The sequence below is a fragment of the Leopardus geoffroyi genome, chromosome B1 (genome assembly GCF_018350155.1).
Source record: "Leopardus geoffroyi isolate Oge1 chromosome B1, O.geoffroyi_Oge1_pat1.0, whole genome shotgun sequence".
In the NCBI taxonomy this organism is placed as follows: domain Eukaryota; kingdom Metazoa; phylum Chordata; class Mammalia; order Carnivora; family Felidae; genus Leopardus; species Leopardus geoffroyi.
In genome coordinates this window covers 157262443-157280710 of record NC_059327.1, presented here as the reverse complement: position 1 = coordinate 157280710, position 18268 = coordinate 157262443, and the positions used below count along the sequence as shown (strand labels likewise).

General features: G+C 36.7%; 1 long non-coding RNA gene across 1 annotated transcript; it reads left to right on the top strand.

Annotated features, from left to right (window-relative positions):
* Nucleotides 1-216: 216 nt before the first annotated feature.
* Nucleotides 217-14328, top strand: LOC123595940. Its single transcript, XR_006711446.1, has 3 exons — nucleotides 217-384; nucleotides 3496-3530; nucleotides 14154-14328. It is a non-coding gene; the product is annotated as an uncharacterized LOC123595940 (long non-coding RNA).
* Nucleotides 14329-18268: the final 3940 nt, after the last annotated feature.

Sequence of the window (18268 nt, the reverse complement as noted above, 5' to 3'; positions counted from 1 at the left end):
AAGAAATTAAGGGTGATCTCTTGGATTTGGTTTTAGCAACTAGGTGGATAGTGGTATCTCTCCCTGAGATGGAAAATATTATCTAAGAAATACATTTATAGGGGAGGAGGAATAAAGAGATCTATTTTTGAAATGTATAATTTGAAAATACTTATTATATGTGAAGTATGGTGAGGCTTGAATATATTATATAACTAATGCTTTGTGTGACAACAACACCAAGGATCTCACCCAATGTGCCAGACTGAAGGTGGAAAATACCATGCTTCCTGAGATATCCTAGGCATCTAACTCAAAGGATGCTGAACAGTGGCCTGGAGACGCCATGAATTACCTGAGATAATTGAATTAGGGAATGGAAAAGGAGTACATTCCACACAAAGGGTGACTGTAAAGACACAGAAATTGTTTTGCAACTGTTATTTTAGACCCAGTTTTTCCCTGCTAAGCTAGTGCAACTTCAGACATATTTGTGCTATTACGTAAGATGAATGCTCTAATGGATTCAATGTGAAATGTGTATGCATCTCACAGTAAATAATCTTGAAGAAATAGAAAATAGGAAATTGTAGTTACCCCATTAAATGCATTGCGTTGCATCCATAGGAAAGATAGGCAGGGAGTCCAGGTTGATATTAAAACTAAAAGGTATACAAAACTTTATAAGTTACTATAGGTTTTCTGAAAGTCCAAGTTCTATATTTTTTCAATTTTTCTACAATGAGCATTTATTACTTTTTTTTAGTAAAAAAAAATGCATGAAAAACTTCTAAATTTTTTCACTCCTTTGAGAATTTAAATTCCTATCACTTTTTTGGAAATTCAGTTTGTTGTGTAAATTTGCATTCAGCAATTTCTCTATGAAGGAAAACAGTGTTTGGGTCAAGGATTTTTATAACAACACTATGTACAATGGTGAGAAATTGGGGAAATAACTTAAATCCCTAGTACAAAGGAGATTCAAAGAAAAAGATGCATCTCAACCATTGACAATGGAAGGATTAAAATTAAGCTTATTGGCATCTTATGAACAAGGAAAATGTTTATATCATAATTGTTAATTGGCTGTACCAGAATATAAATTATATTTTCAGGTAATCACAAATATTTAAAATAATCATTAAGAACCCAATATGCACAATGAAGCAACAGAAAGAGAAATCAAGTAATCAATTCCATTTACAATTGAACCAAAACCCATAAAATACCTAGGAATAAATCTAACCAAAGAGGTGAAAAATCTATACACTGAAAACTATAGAAAGCTTATGAAAGAAATTAAAGAAGACATAAAAAAAATGGAAAAAGATTCCATGCTCCTGGATAGGAAGAACAAATATTGTAAATATGTCAATACTACCCAAAGCAATCTACACATCCAATGCAATCCCTATCAAAATAACACCAGCATTCTTCACATAGCTGGAACAAATAATCCTAAAATTTGTATGGAACCAGAAAAGACCCTGAATATCCAAAGCAGTCTTGAAAAAGAAAACCAAAGCAGGAGGCATCACAATCTCAGACTTCAAGCTATACTACAAAGCTGTAATCATGAAGACAATACGGTACTGGCACAAGAACAGACACTCAGATCAATGGAATAGAATAGAGAACCCAGAAATGGACACACAAATGTATGGTCAACTAATCTTTGACAAAGCAGCAAAGAATATCCAATGGAATAAAGACAGTCTCTTCAGCAAGTGGTGCTGGGAAAACTGGACAGCAACATGCAGAAGAATGAACCTGGACAACTTTCTTACACCATACACAAAAATAAACTCAAAATGGATGAAAGACCTAAATGTAAGATAGGAAGCCATCAAAATCCTCGAGGAGAAAGCAGGCAAAACCTCTTTGACTTTGGCCACAGCAACTTCTTACTCAACACATCTCTGGAAGCAAAGGAAACAAAAGCAAAAATGAACTATCGGGACCTCTTCAAAATAAAAAGCTTCTGCACAGCGAGGATGGGGAGAAAGAGGACCTCTTTTGCACTTCTGGTGGGAATGCAAGCTGGTGCACCCAGAAAATGCTCTACTAGGTATTTATCCAAGGGATAGAGGTATGTTGTGTTGAAGGGACACATGCACTTCAATGTTTACAGCAGCACTATCAACAATAGCCAAAGTATGGAAAGAACCCAAATGTCCATCAATGGATGAATGGGTAAAGTAGATGTGGTATATATATACAATGAAGCATTACTCAGCAATCAAAAAGAATGAAATCTTGCTATTTGCAACTATGTGGATGGAACTAGAAGGTATTATGCTAAGTGAAATTAGTCAGTCAAAGACAAATATCATATGACTTCACTCATATGAGCACTTTAAGACACAGAATAGACGAAAATAGGGAAGGGAAACAAAAAGAATATAAAAACAGGGAGGGGAACAAAACATGAGACTCTTTTTTTTCTTTTTTTTTTTTAATGTTTTTTCATCCTTGAGACAGGGAGAGACAGAGCATGAATGGGGAGGGTCAGAAAGAGAGGGAGACACAGAATCTGAAACAGGCTCCAGGCCCTGTGCTGTCAGCACAGAGCCTGACGCGGGGCCGAACTCACGGACTGCGAGATCATGACCTGAACCAAAGCCGGACGCCCAACTGACTGAGCCACCCAGGAACCCCAAGAGACTCTTAAATATGGAGAACAAACAGAGGGTTACTGGAGGGGTTGTGAGAGGGGGGATGAGCTAAGTGGGTAAGGGGCATTAAGGAATCTACTCCCTAATTCATTGTTGCACTCTATGCTAACTTGTATGTAGATTAAAAAAATAAAATTAAAAAGAAACAATATGCTGTGACAGAATGTTAGCTATAGCTGTTCCTATGTGTTAAAAGAAACAATTTTATTCTTTTATTTTATCTGTTTAAATCTTATTATAGTTGTTAGAAATACATATGCTCTTTTATTCTATTTAGATTTTATTATATTTAGTATAATTATTATACTTCTTAAGTATAGGTCTTCTACTTAATTTTTATAAAATTTTCAATACATTTTGGTTTTGTAATCAGACAAAACTGGCAAAAACAGAATAACGTAACTTGACTTATTTGGGGGAAATTTTGAGCTATGTTTTCAATATTATTTGGAATCCCATCCGATAATTGTTATGGACTTAGGGAAACAATAAATAAATAACATCCATCTCTCCCAACTCAAGTTTGAACTAAAGGAGAACTAGGACAAAAAGAGTACAGAAGGTGAAACCCAAATATCCTTTATTGCTAATAATGCCAATTATCTACTGATTAGTTTATTTCTTGATACCAAACCCCCAAATTTAATATACCCCTCCCTGATCATAGGTATCCTATGACAAAAGAGAAGAAATAACCATTTATGCAGATCAGGTTCTGTTCTTTAACTCTGTGGCCAAATAAGTGTCTCATCTTTTGAAAAGGAAGGAGCTAAGGCAGGTGGCAAAGGGGAGGAGGAAGAGAGGGGAAGAAGCTAATGATATTATGCTTTCCTCTCCACAGGGAAACATGGAAGGAAATCCCAGAAGTAAAGAAAGGTTGGCATATGAATCCTATTACATGTATGAACAAATTCACTTCGATGGATTGCATTTATTTTGAAAATTTGTTCACGATATCTAGAACAAACAATACGTGCACTTCTGTTTATAAATATATACTTCAGTTACTAATTCTTCTTGAACAATCCAACCAAGTTTAGGAAAAAAGAATATTCAGAGAATTTATCAAAAGTCATCTTGATATAGTTGATATAACAAAGCTTCTACATTTACCTATAGGTTTGATGTTGCTGTTGGAATATATATTCAAAAAGGGAAGTATTCCTTTTTATATATAAAGAGATAAAAGTGTTCTTTACTTTTTCAAATGGAAAATTATATATGATTATTAATTACCATTTTTTAGAGAAACAAAATGATGCCATGACTAATACATTTTTATGTCCTTCATCAAAATACCTTGGACATTCTTCTATGGTAGCATATGGAGATCAATTTTTTTAATAAATGTAAATATTCTATTGAATGGGAATATTTTTATTTATCTAGTTCTGTTTTGGTGAACAATTAAATTTGAGGGCATTAACAATGCGGCAAATCATATTGTTGGAAATACACAGTTCTTCACTTAGATTTTTTTCTAAAGTAAAATGGTACAATCAAAATGTCTACGTAAAGAAATGCATAGCTAAATTTTTGTTACTATTCCAGAACTGGCATCCATAAGAAAACTTAATTGAATAACAGTTCATCAAAAATAATTATTTGGGATAGATTTCCAGTTCATTCAAAGTGCTATGTGCTTCATTTTCACTGTATTTGAGTATAGAAAAAAATGATAAAATATTTAATTATTTATCATGTTATTCTAGCAGTATTTCCACAGTCTAGCAAAACATATGAATGTAATATTTAAGGTTCATAATTGCAAAATTGTTCAGGAAAAAAATTAGTAAAATATGGTGAATTTGTACTTGTTCCAAGATATAATTTTAATGTGTTTCTAGTTAAGACACTTAATGAGTGAAAGAATAACTGGCATGTTTTGTTTAGAAATATATCTAACAACTGTTCAACTAGAGCCTGAACAAAAAGAAATGTTTTCCTTTGGACTATGTATTCTAAAAGCAACATCCATTCTGCAAGTATATTTAAAAGTTTCATTGTGTTACAATTTCTAACCTGCAGTGTTTCTGGAAATAGCTCATTCATTCATTCATGAACAACATATACGATGAACATGAATGCTTCAGTTACAGGGGTAAGTGACACAGATGTGTCAAACAGGACTTCTGTCCTCTATGATTTTATAGAAACTATATCATTTGGTTAACAAAAAATGCTGCAGCAGTCTACACAGTCTAAAATGAGCAGTGTAGTCTCAGGCAATTTAAATAATACACATATTACCATAAGATTTATTGCTTGAATGAATGTGTGAATTACACCATTTTCTGATTATCACTGTAAAGTGTGTACAATGCTTATTCATGCATTTAGACAAATGATAAAGTATTCAAATGTGTCCTCACAAAATCTATTTTAATATTTTAGAGTTTAATGTTTATGATATATAGTGTACCCAACCATCTCTCTGCTCCCAGAGAAAGCCAATATTGTCATGACCATCAGATTGACATTTCTACATAAAGATAGAAAAATAGTTAATCTGGTATCCCTGGAAGCACACCGTATTTTCTACCATATTCTAGTTCTTTTCTCAACCCAGGATTCTATGATCAAAACACTGTCCATCACATATCTATAGCACCAGTCTCACTCTTAGTTAAGGAATCAGTGACCTACTGAAGAAGGGAGAGAAAACGGTGAGGAAGGCAGTTAGTGTTTTTGTTTGTTTGTTTGTTTTGTAATTCATGGATAAAATGACTATGGAGTATTTATCCTTTGTAAGACACTGTGCTGGGTGCTAAGGATCAGTGGGAGAATGGAGCAGAACTGAACCTGACAGGGAGAGGAAGACTGAGATGTCAAAGTATTATTTTGTTATGGATGGTGGTATCTACAGGGTCATTTGAATGGGAGGTTTAGTATCTTCCAGTTTCAAAACATCCAGTTGTATACATGAGACTCTTCTTGTTTCTATGTATTTTGCCCACAAGTGTTTTTTAAGATAGTGAAGAATCACTGCTTTCATATCATGCCAATTATGCATTTAAAATATCCCCCATGGGGTGTATCTGACAGATTCAACATCGCAGAGAAATAGGGAGACCCAAAGTTCCCTTGTCTCTCAAACACAGAAGTGTTGAGGCCAAAGGACTTTGAATTCCAAGAATCCAGGCTGCAGAGTGTCAGAGATGTCTCCAGGGGCACTTGTGGACAACATCGTGGGCCATAGGTGCAAGATTGCAAACTGGGAGAGATAAAATGGGCGGCGTAGGAATGGACAGGAGGGATCCCCTTCATCAGAGAGACAAAGGGAAGAGAAAGAGAGGCTGGGGAAGTGTAGGACTGTATCTGGACAAGAGGAAAACCATGGACTGGGACAAAGAAAGATCCAATCTCTAACTGAAGGGCTTTCTCCAGACTGGGGTAGGCTGCCCTGTTCTCACACCTGGGGCTGAGAGGACCCAGTCCCTCTCTTGGTAACTAGTTCAGATGTGCAGTCTACAGTGGGAAAAAGCAATTTCCTCCCTGGAGTGCTGGTGAAAGGTATATATCCACTCAAAGGAGGTACTTCCCTGAGACCAGGGCATATGGAGTGGGAACCTTAAAGACATCTGGGTTTAAGTGCCAGCCAAGCACCAGGGAGGTACGGGAGCCAGCGGAGAGGGACAAACCACTGGAGCAGCACTGTGAGGCGGCGGGTGGCTCTTTCCCAGAACCTGGATGCACAGAGCGAGAATCTTCAAGACATTGGGGTTTAAATCCCAATCAAGCACTAGGGAGGCACAGGAGTTGGTGGAGCAGACCACCTCATTTGTGCCTGTGGCACAGTGAGGACAGCTTGAAGAGAATAGTTTGGGACACCCAGTCCGTGGAGGAGAGACTGGGGTGTCGCCATATTTCTCCCCATCACCAAGGTGGGGCTTCAGGAATCAGACACTGGGGCCCTTAGGGGAGGTGGGACCTGCCCACACCAAACCACACCCCTCTGTACTTGGTAACTGCATATCTACTGGAGCTGGATTGATGCTGAGGAACCAGGCAGCCCCTCCTCTAGACCTGTTGCACTGTTGCATTACCTGATTTAATTCTTGGACAGTTCTCATTTTATGTATAAATATATTTTATATATTTTTCCTTCCTTTTCTCCTTCTTATCTCTTCTCTCCTCTAGTCTGGTTACTCTGGTTGTTGGGTTGCTTACGCAGACACATTCAATCTATTCTCTTTATACATGTTCTACACCTCCTTCTTTACTTTCCCTTTTGTCTCTCTGAATTAAACCATAGTTTCTCTGTCTGGTCAATTTTCTTTTCTTTTCTTTTTTCCCCACCTTCTTCTTTATTTTCCTTTGTCTCTCTCCGGATTAGCTGTATAGTTTCTCTGTCTGGTAAATTTTTATTTTCTTTTTCCCTGTCCCTGTCATTTCTCTCTTTGTATGGGATAAGGCCTCTCCTAACAGCATAGGCTCCATCCTGTTGTTTACTTGTAGCTGGTGTTTCTGTTTTTTTGTTTGTTTTTTTGTTTTTGTTTATTTGTGTGTGTTTTTTGTTGTTGTTTTCTGTTTGTTTTGTGTTTGTTTGTTTTCCTTTCCAGGGCTATTTAAAAGAACAAATCAAAGCACATGTGGTGGAGGGTCCAAAACATCACTAGAGTAGAAGGATAAAGTAACCAAAGTCACAACAACAGAAAGCAAGTAACACTCTCCAAAAAAAAAAAAAAAAATACCTGCTGAAGGGTCAGGCTCTGGACAGTGTTTGACCCCTCTTTAATATACTAATACTCGCAGGTGCAGGCCACATAACAAACTTTTAAAACACATAAGGGACAGAAAACTAGCCAAAATAATGAAATGGAAGAATTATCCTCAAAAGAAATTCCAGGAAGAAATGACAGCTAAAATTGATCAAAACAGATATAAACAATATATCTGAATCAGAATTTAGAATAATAGTCATAAGATTAATCACTGGGCTGGAAAAAAGCATAGAATACAGCAGAGAATCTATTGCTGCAGAGATCAAAGAACTAAAAACTAGTCATGATGAATTAAAAAATAATGTAAACGAGTGCAAAATAATCTAGAGGCAGTGACAGCAAGAATTGAAGAGGCCGAGGGGAGATTAAGTGAAATGGAAGATTAAATGATGGAAAAATATGAAGCTGAGAAAAAGAGAGATCAAAAAATTCTGGACCACCAGGGGAGAATCAGAGAACTAAGCTATTCAATGATGAGGAATAATATCCATATCATAGGAGTTCCAGAAGAAGAGAATGAGAAAGGGACTGAAGGTGTATTCGAACAAATCATAGCTGAGAACTTCCTTGATCCGGAGAAGGAAACAGACATTGAAATTGAGGAGGCACAGAGAACTCCCTTCAGACATAACTTGAATAGATCTTCTGCACAACATATCATAGTGAAACTGGCAAAATACAAGGATAAAGAGAGAATTCTGAAAGCAGCCAGGGATAAATGGGCCCTAACTAACAAAGGTAGACACATAAGACTAGTAGCAGACCTATCTACTGAAACTTGGCAGGCCAGAAAGGAATGGCAGGAAATCTTCAATGTGATGAACAGGAAAAATATGCAGCTGAGAATCCTTTATCCAGAAAGCCTGTCATTCAGAATAGAAGGAGAGATAAAGGTCTTCCCAAACAAACAAAAACTGCAGGAATTCATCACCACTAAACCAGCCCTACAAGAGATCCTAAGGGGGATCCTGTGAGACAAAGTACCAGAGACATCGCTACAAGCATGAAACCTACAGACATCACAATGAATCTAAACCCATATCTTTCAATAATAACACTGCATGTAAATGGACTAAATGCGCCAACAAAAAGACATAGGGTATCAGAATGGATAAAAAAACAAGACCCATCTATTTTCTGTCTACAAGAGACTCATTTTATTTTATTTTTTTAAATTTTTTAACGTTTATTTATTTTTGAGACAGAGAGAGACAGAGCATGAACGGGGGAGGGTCAGAGAGAGGGAGACACAGAATCTGAAACAGGCTCCAGGCTCTGAGCTGTCAGCACAGAGCCTGATGCGGGGCCCGAACTCACGGACCGCGAGATCATGACCTGAGCCGAAGTCGGCGGCTTAACCGACTGAGCCACCCAGGCGCCCCAAGAGACTCATTTTAGACCTGCAGACAACTTCAGATTGAAGGTGAGGGGATGGAGAACCATCTATCATGCTACTGGAAGTCAAAAGAAAGCTGAAGTAGCCATACTTATATCAGACAAACTATATTTTAAATTACAGGTTATATCAAGAAATTAAGAAGTACATTATATCATAATTATGTGGTCTATCCTTCTGCAGCAAAGACGGTCCAAAGAAGAAAATACACTGCAATCCAGGCCTATCTCAAGAAACAAGAAAAATACCAAAGACAAAATCTAACAGCAAACCTAAAGGAACTAGAAGCAGAACAACAAAGAAACCCCAAAGCCAGCAGAAGAAGAGAAATAATAAAGATCAGGGATACCTGAGTGGCTCAGTCAGTTAAGCATCTGACTTGGGCTCAGGTCATAATCTCACAGTATGTGAGTTCGAGCTCCACATTGGGTTCTGGGCTGACAACTCAAAGCCTGGAGTCTGCTTCAGATTGTGTCTCCCTCTCTCTGCCCCTGTCCAGCTCATGCTCTATCTCTCTCTCAAAAATAAATAAATGTTAAAAAAAAGAAATAATAAAGATCAGAGCAGAAATAAACAATATAGAATCCAAAAACAAACAAAAAACAATAGAACAGATCAATGAAATTAAGAGTTTAGTTTTTTGAAAAAATAAACAAAATCGATAAACCCCTAGCCAAACTTCTCAAAAAGAAGAAAGAGGACTCAAATCGATAAAATCACAAATTAGAATAGATTTATCACAACCAGTACCTCAGAAATACAAACAATTATCAGAGAATACTATGAAAAATTATATGCCAACAAACTGGACAACCTGAAAGAGACAAATTCCTAGACACACACACACTACCAAAACTCAATTGGGAAGAAATAGAGGATTTGAATAGACCCATAGCTAGTGAAGAAATTGAAACAGTTATCAAAAATCTCCCAATAAATAAGAGTCCTGGTCCAGATGGCTTCCTAGGGGAATTCTACCAGACATTTAAAGCAGAGTTAATATCTATCATTCTCAAGCTGTTCCAAAAAATAGAAACAGAAGTAAAACATTTGGACTCATTCTTTGTAGCCAGCATTACCTTGATTCCCAAACCAGACAAAGTCTCCACAAAATAGGAGAATTTCAGGCCAATGTCCTTGATGAATGTGGATGCAAAAATTCTCAACAAGATACTAGCAAATCGAATTCAACAGCGTATAAAAAGAATTATTCATGATGATCACGTGGGATTCATTCCTGGGCTGCAGGGCTGGTTCAATATTCACAAATCAATCAATGTGATACATCACATTAATTAAAGAAAGTATAAGAACTATATGATCCTGTCTATAGAGGCAGAAAAAGCATTTGACAAAAAAGCATCCTTTCTTAATAAAAATCCTCAAGAAAGTCGGGATAGAAGAAACATACATAAACATCATAAAAGCCATATATGAAAAGCCCACAGATAATATCATCCTCAATGGGGAAACACTGAGAGCTTTCCCCCTGAGACCAGGAACACAACAGGGATGTCCATTCTCACTACTGTTATTTAACATAGTGTTGGAAGTCCTAGTAATCAGACAAGAAAATAAAATAAAAGGCATCAAAATTGGCAAAGAAGAAGTCAAACTTTCACTTTTCGCAGATGACATGATCCTATACATGGAAAACCTGAAAGACTCCACCAAAAGATTGCTAGAAACGATACATGAATTCAGCAAAGTCACAGGGTACAAAATCAATGTACAGAAATTGATTGCATTTTTATACACCAATAATGAAGCAACAGAAAGATAAATCAAGAAACTGATCCCATTTACAATAGCATCAAGAACCATAAAATACCTAGAACTAAACCCAACCAAAGGTGGAAAAAAATCTGTATGCTGAAAACTATAGAAAGCTTATGAAGGAAATTGAAGAAGATGCAAAGAAATGAAAAAACATTCCATGCTCATGGATTGAAGAATAAATATTGTTAAAATGTCAATACTACCCAAAGCAATCTATACATTCAGTGCAATCCCAGTCAAAATTGCACCGACATTCTTCTCAAAGCTAGAACAAACAATCCTTAAATTTGCATGGAACCACAAAAGACCCTGAACAGCCAAAGTAATTTTGAAGAACACTAAAGTGTGAAGCATCACAATCCCAGACTTTAGCCTCTTCTACAAATCTGTAATCATCAGGACAGTACAGTATTAGCACAAAAATAGGCACATAGACCAATGGAATAGAATAGAGACCCCAGAATTGGATCCACAAATGTATGGCCAACTAATCTTTGACAAAGCAGGAAAGAGTATCCAATGGAAAAAAAGACAGTCTCTTTATCAAGTGGTGCTGGGAAAACTGGAGAGCAATATGCAGAAGAGTTAAACTAGACCACTTTCTTACACCATACTCAGAAATAAACTCAAAATGGATGAAAGACCTAAATGTGAGACAGGAAACAACCGAAACCCTAGAGGAGAAAGTGGGCAACAACCTCTTTTACCTCAGCTGCAGCAATTTCTTGCTCGACACATCTCCAAAGGCAAAAAAATTAAAAGCAAAAATGAACTATTGGGATCTCAAGATAAAAATCTTCTGCGCTGCAAAGGAAACAATCAACGAAACTAAAAGGTAACTGATGGGATGGGAAAATACATTTGCGAATGACATATTGGATAAAGGGTTAATATCCAAAATCTATAAAGAACTTACCAAACTCAACACCCAAAAAACAACTAATCCAGTGAAGAAATGGGCAGAAGACGTGAATAGACACTTTTCAAAGAAGACATCCAGATGGCCAACAGACACATGAAAAGATGATCAACATCACTCATCATCAGGGAAGTACAAATCAAAACCACACTGAGATACCATCTCACACTAGTCAGAGTGGCTAAAATAAACAACTCAGGAAACAACAGATGTGGTAAGGATATAGAGAAATATGAACCCTCTTGCACTATGCACTATTGGTGGGAATGCAAACTGGTACAGCTGCTCTGCAAGACAGTGTGGAGGTTCCTCAAAAAATTAAAAATAGAACTACCCTACGAACCAGCAATAGCACTACTAGGAATTTATCCAAAGGATACAGGAGTGCTGATTCGTAGGGGCATATGTACCCCAATGTTTATAGCAGCCCTTTTAACAATAACCAAATTATGGAAAGAGCCTAAATGTCCATCAACTGAGGAATGGATAAAGAAGATGTAGTTTACATATACAATAGAATACTACTTGGCAATGAGAAAGAATGAAATCATGCCATTTGCAGCAACATGGATGGAACTGGAAGATATTATGCTGAGTGAAATAAGTCAGTCAGAGAAGGACAGATATCATATGTTTTCACTCATATGTGGAACTTGAGAAATTTAACAGAAGACCATGGGAGAAGGGAAGTGGAAAAAATAGTTTCAGAGAGGGAGACAAACCATAGGAGACAAATACAGAGAAAAAACTAAGGGTGAGTGGAGGAGGTGGGAGAGAGGGGAAAATGGGTTATGGGCATTGAGTGGGGGGCACTTCCTGAGATTAGCACTGGGTGTTGTATGTAAACGATGAACTACGGAAATCTACCCCCAAAACCAAGAGCACGCTGTACACACTGTGTGTTAGCCAATTTGACAAAAAAAATTATAGTAAAAATAACAATAAAAAACATAAAATATCCCCCATGGGGTATTCAGGAAGCTCTTAATTTCAGCTCAAGTCTTGATCCTAGGGTGATGGGATTCAGCCCCGCATCAGGCTCTGAGCTGAGTGCAGACCTTGCTTAAGATTCTGTCTCCTTCTGCCCTTCTCCCCTCACCCCCTCTCTGTGCCTAAAATTAAGAAAAAGTAAAAAAAATAAATAAATAAAACATCTTCCACCAGAAGCCTGAAGAATATGTATCATTTACACAATTTTAATCGTCTTTAAATAAAAGTAAGCATAGATAAATAAAAGTGGTTTCTTTATAGATGATCAGTAAGATGAACATAAAGCAGGTATATATTATTTGCCACTTGAGCTGAGATCAGTACTAGCTAGGAATTAGCTTGAAATGAAGAATCTCAAGCTCCACCCTGAATATGCACTTCACAAGATCTATAAGTGTCCACATTAATGGTATAGTAAATTAAGAAGTGCTGCTCTATAGAGTTTTGTGGGGCTTGAAACAGAATGAGTCAAGGTTAAAATGCAAGGTAAGGTGCTAAAAGGAATGGCAGATTAGAAAGGAGACACATTTGAATGGTCAGTATGGCGGTGGCAGAGCATGAATTGGAATGGAAGGGCAGATGTGCTGTTCTGCCCGCTCTTTGTTTTGTTCTCCTTGAGAATAACCAATGATCCTGGGAGTGTTCTGAAATGTTTGTGATATGCTCCTATACACTCAGGCAAAATAAAATTACATATTCTAGACTTGCAAGTCTCTTGACCTAGATGGCGATCTTTACTAAGCAAATTGAATGTTTGAAGTTATTTTTGAACAATTACCGACTGTATTTTTTTTCTTCTTTCATGCATTCCCAGCAATGAGCAATGACAAAACCACCAGGCATCTAAAACCTATTCTTTCATGAAACTTGGAAGAATATCCTAAGCAATCACCTTTGGCAGAATCATTAAACTCTCTAATTTGTGCTATTGTAAAACTTAATTCCTGCCTTGAGGATTATATGTTTGTCTCCTCACAAGACAGGCTCTATGAAAACAGACCCAGCTCTCTGTTTCTGTAGCTTTCATCCATGGCACCGTGCCTATACACAGCAGGTGCTTGATACCTGCTTAATTAGGGAAGAACTGATTGGCTCAATGACAGAATGAGTGATGGACTAAATAGTTTCAGTAAAAAAATATTTCATTTGCCATCATAGTCTAACAAGGAAGAAAAGGAGAGCTGTGTCCCCAGCAGTTGCACGGAGAGGGTCATTAAGCTACAGGGGCTCATCCCTTGATTTTTCAAGTGGCAGCTGATCCGTTCACGCAGCAGGTAACGCCAGCTACTCCATCACTGAGAGCCCCAGGGAAGGCCACTTACGGGGTAACTGCCACTTTAGGGGGATTTCCTATTTGCAGAGATAGCAGGCTACCAAGTCTATACAAGCCTATCCTATTTCTCCTATACGTTGTATGCAACTTCTCAACACCAACAAGAATGTATATGAAAAAAAATTCTATTGAATCCCCTTGTCTTCGCTGCCATATGCAGGGTCACTGGGCAGGGCAGACACACATTATGGGATTAAAGGAGTTCTTTTGAAAAATAGATAACAGAGAGATGCAAGGTAATGTAAGTAAAATCATAAAATGAATTTTATGTATCATTAATTCTGATAACTGATTTTATTGCTTTAGAAAATTATTATGGCAGTCTGCTACAAAATACTTAACCTAATTTAAATTTCAGAACACAGTTTTTGGCAAATCACTAGAAGCAATATTTTTAATCAATGAAGTGGATCTAATTTGGATTTCAGATGCACAGAGAAAGAGACAGGGGAGTGGGAAGGAAGAAGTTTCCTAATGTAAGCACTTTGTATTTCACAGCTGTGTTTTAAATGTTCTGAGAGGAGCAAAATTAAATAATGACTTTTTATTTCTATACAGAAAACCCACAAAAGATGAAAGTCTAAAGTATTTCCTTGCTACTGTATTTTAATTTCTATGTTTATATAGTCATTATAGTTCCACAAAATTACTTTATTACTCCTACACACCATAATTTTGCCAAGAACCAGATAATGTTTAGAAGTTCTATTAGAGGGTGCCTGGGTGGCTCAGTCAGTTAAGTATCCCTCTTGATTTCGTCTGAGGTAATGATCTCACGGTTTTGGGAGTTCAAGCCCTACATCAGGCTCTGCATTGACAGTGTGGAGAGTGCCTGGGATTCTCTATCTCTCCCTCTCTCTCTCTCTCTACCTCTCCCCCACTAGCTCTGTCTCGGTCTCTCTCAGAATAAATTAAAAAAAATTTTTTAGAAGTTCTATTAGAATACCTAGCAAATATTGTTTTAGGAATTAGGATTTTAAAACTGTTTTCTCTTTGCTGTGACCAAGTTATTCTGACTCTCAGAAGTTTAAATCAGGAAAGACAGAACTACATTGTTTTCTAAAGTTTAATTTTTCCAGTAAGTTCAGATTTGTTTGATGGCATCCTCTTTTTCAAAAGGTTTGGCCGTATCAAACATTAATGCTATAAATATAGGTCTCTTATACAGATGAAAAAGAAAGTCTCTACTTTCAGATTGGCTCCCTATAAAATGTTGGAAAATGTGAGAAAAGGCAATGCTCATATCAGTCAGTTGACTACATGCTGTGAATTGTAGGCAGCTCTCACAGAACCCTGGCTTCATTTCCTTGTTTTATTTCTTCCTAGAGCAATCATCCATGATACCAGCAAATAAAGCCATCCACTGCACTTAACCTAAAACCTAGATGAGGTCAGTGACTGTCAGAGTCGAATAAGAGCCAGCAGTACATAAACTGGTCTGTCCTCTGGACATTGTTGAGGAATGCAAACATTTTTTAAAATGATGCATGTGTGTTGATAGGAGGAAAAGTGAATTAACTCAGTTTATTCAAGGGAGATCAGAGGCTTTAAAATCAATGGGCCAAATTCTGCTTTTTTATTTATGTGTCTATCACTCCTGATGAAGCCAAGATGCACATAAATGAAAGCAGAAGGAGCCCAACTCATTCTAAATATTGGCATGCTTTAGCTTTGTCTTAAAATGTTATGTTTGTATGACACACACTCAAAAGGTTATACAGAGAGCACGTATTTTTACTACCTGTGACTGACAGCCCCATTTCTACTGACATACCTTTCTTTTAATGTGTGGAAGTATGTGAGAAGACTTCAGTTTCCTTAAATGAATTTAACATGATTTGGTGAGAAAAATTAGATACTTAGAAAATAATATCACGAACCAATTTTCTAGGTGGTCCTCAGATAAAGAGCAGGCCACCTCAGTCTCAAGGGGGTAGTTAATCATCCCTTAAAGACATGAAATTCTGATCCTCTTAGAACACAGAATGGAATAGATAACTGAATCAAAAGAACTTTTGAATGGAAAACAAGAGCTGCATTTTTCACAAAGCAAGTTCAAAATGTGTCATGTAGAGCAATGGATTTCTTTCTAAGAAATCCAGCATGCCATCATCATGGGGGAGGGGAGGGTGGATGATCAGGAAATTACATTGGGCCACTGATGATTTAGTCTTCTTCTCAACAGACCATTTCACCAAATAGGAAAGCCAAAAGCCTCAGGCAATAACTGCAGCTAGAAGGGATGATACTCTGACAAGTACCCCATATTTAGGTGATATTATTTCAAATACCATAGTCTCATCCTCAAAATATCAGAGAACATGGAGGAAATGCATTTGAGCTTCTTCAGAATGTGGTAGAACAATATGGCCCATACAAAAAAGATTCCTTTCTTAAAGGTAATGGGTGGATATACAATGGAATAATTCCAAGATAATAGATGGATATTTTACATATTCATATACATTAAAAGAAAATAATCAAAAGGAAATAAAGAAAAATACAGAAAACCTGTATCAGAAAATTTAAACAGGATTCTCTTCATTATCCTTATACTTTCTACATTTTATAACAAAATATAATACTTTAATATTAGAATAGAGAATAATTATTTAAATAACTGCTGTCTTCTATATATTTGTGCAATTAAAAACATACATGTAACTTTCTGATTCATAAGCTAAATCAAAAAATGTCTTAAATGTAACACAAAGTGAAATTTCTTGATATTTTAATTGCATAGGCCATTTCCACATCAGGTCACTCAAATTGCACATTTAGATCATTTCAATATACACTTACTGAATGTCGTCCTATCCTGGAAAATGAGATCCTGAGAGTTTCTTGAACTCGACTAATAATTCAAAAATTATGATAAAATAAATTATTTTATTTTATCCTTGCACGTCTGCGAACTTTTATTTTTAGCAAATATGTAGTTAAAGAAAAAGGATTAGGTCCCATAGTTAAGACATAAGAGAGACACAGAATACAAACACAATGTTCTTGCTATGCTCCATTTTCTTTCTACTATTATAATTGCCACCTAATAACTGAAATAAAGATACAGTATTTTTTTTTTAATTTTTTTTTCAATGTTTATTTATTTTTGGGACAGAGAGAGACAGAGCATGAACAGGGGAGGGTCAGAGAGAGAGGGAGACACAGAATCGGAAACAGGCTCCAGGCTCTGAGCCATCAACCCAGAGCCTGACGCGGGGCTCGAACTCACGGACCGCGAGATCGTGACCTGGCTGAAGTCGGACGCTTAACCGACTGCGCCACCCAGGCGCCCCGTAAAGATACAGTATTTTTGATTCACTAGACTAAATGTGTTACTTGTGGAAAGGTTGCGATAGAGTACACAATCTAATTCTTTGTAAGATAATAATGACCAGTGACAAAATGATTCCAAAAATCAAGTATGCTTTTTGCTTTCTAAGGAGCTAACAAAGAGGTTGGGTCATGTTGGATAACAGAATACTGCATGGAACATTATGTAGGAACAAAAAGAAGTCCAGTGCAGATGATGCAGAAAAAAGAGAATGTAAAGTGGAATGAGTAGAGCCTAGAGAAGTAGGTTGGGGCACATAGCATTAGACCATGAAGATTGTAATATCAAGAACTTTAGCATCCCTCATAAAAGTCTAGGTAGGAATCTATTCAAATATTTTAGGAATATTCAGATTTTTTTAAGTTTCTTTCTTTTTTCTTAAATTTATTTATCTTGAGAGAGAGTGTGTGTGTATAGGAGGGGCAGAGAAAGGGAAAGAGAGAGAATCCCAAGTAGGCAGTGCGAGGAGCCCAATGCAGAGCTTGAACTCACAAACCCGTGAGATCATGATCTGAGTGGAAATCCAGAGTCAGATGCTTAACTGACTGATCCACCCAGGTGCCCCTCAGATTTTATTTGTCTAAAAATATGGCTTGTAATATGTGGAACTGTGGGAAACCAAAGTAGTCACACAAGTCATGGAGAAAGGTATCCAATGGTCTCTATAATTCAATAATCTTCAAAACAGGTCATAGTAGTTTATGGCTATTTGGTATGGATTATGAACCAAAAGATACATATGACCCATTAACTCTAGCAGTTTACATACATTTCTTAAAGGAATTGTGTTTTAACTACAGAGTGTAGTTAAGGAAGGAAAAAAAATGGGTTGTCACATTAATTTCTGAATCATTGAGTACTGTTTATTCATTTTAAATGAGTATCACTAAGAAATATTAGATATTTGACCTCAGATGAGTACACAGTTGCTGATTTGATTGTTTTGCAAAAGGACATATCTGATTTTTTCCTTAGCAGTAACATTTTCTAGCAATAAATGTTTACTTACTATTCTGTATATAGTCACAATTGAATTTTTGATTAAACTATTTGAAACAGTTGTACTGGTTAAACATGTCAAAAGCCAAACTTCATTTTGCCAGTGAGGCTTATTTAAATTACTACCTACCAATGGTCAA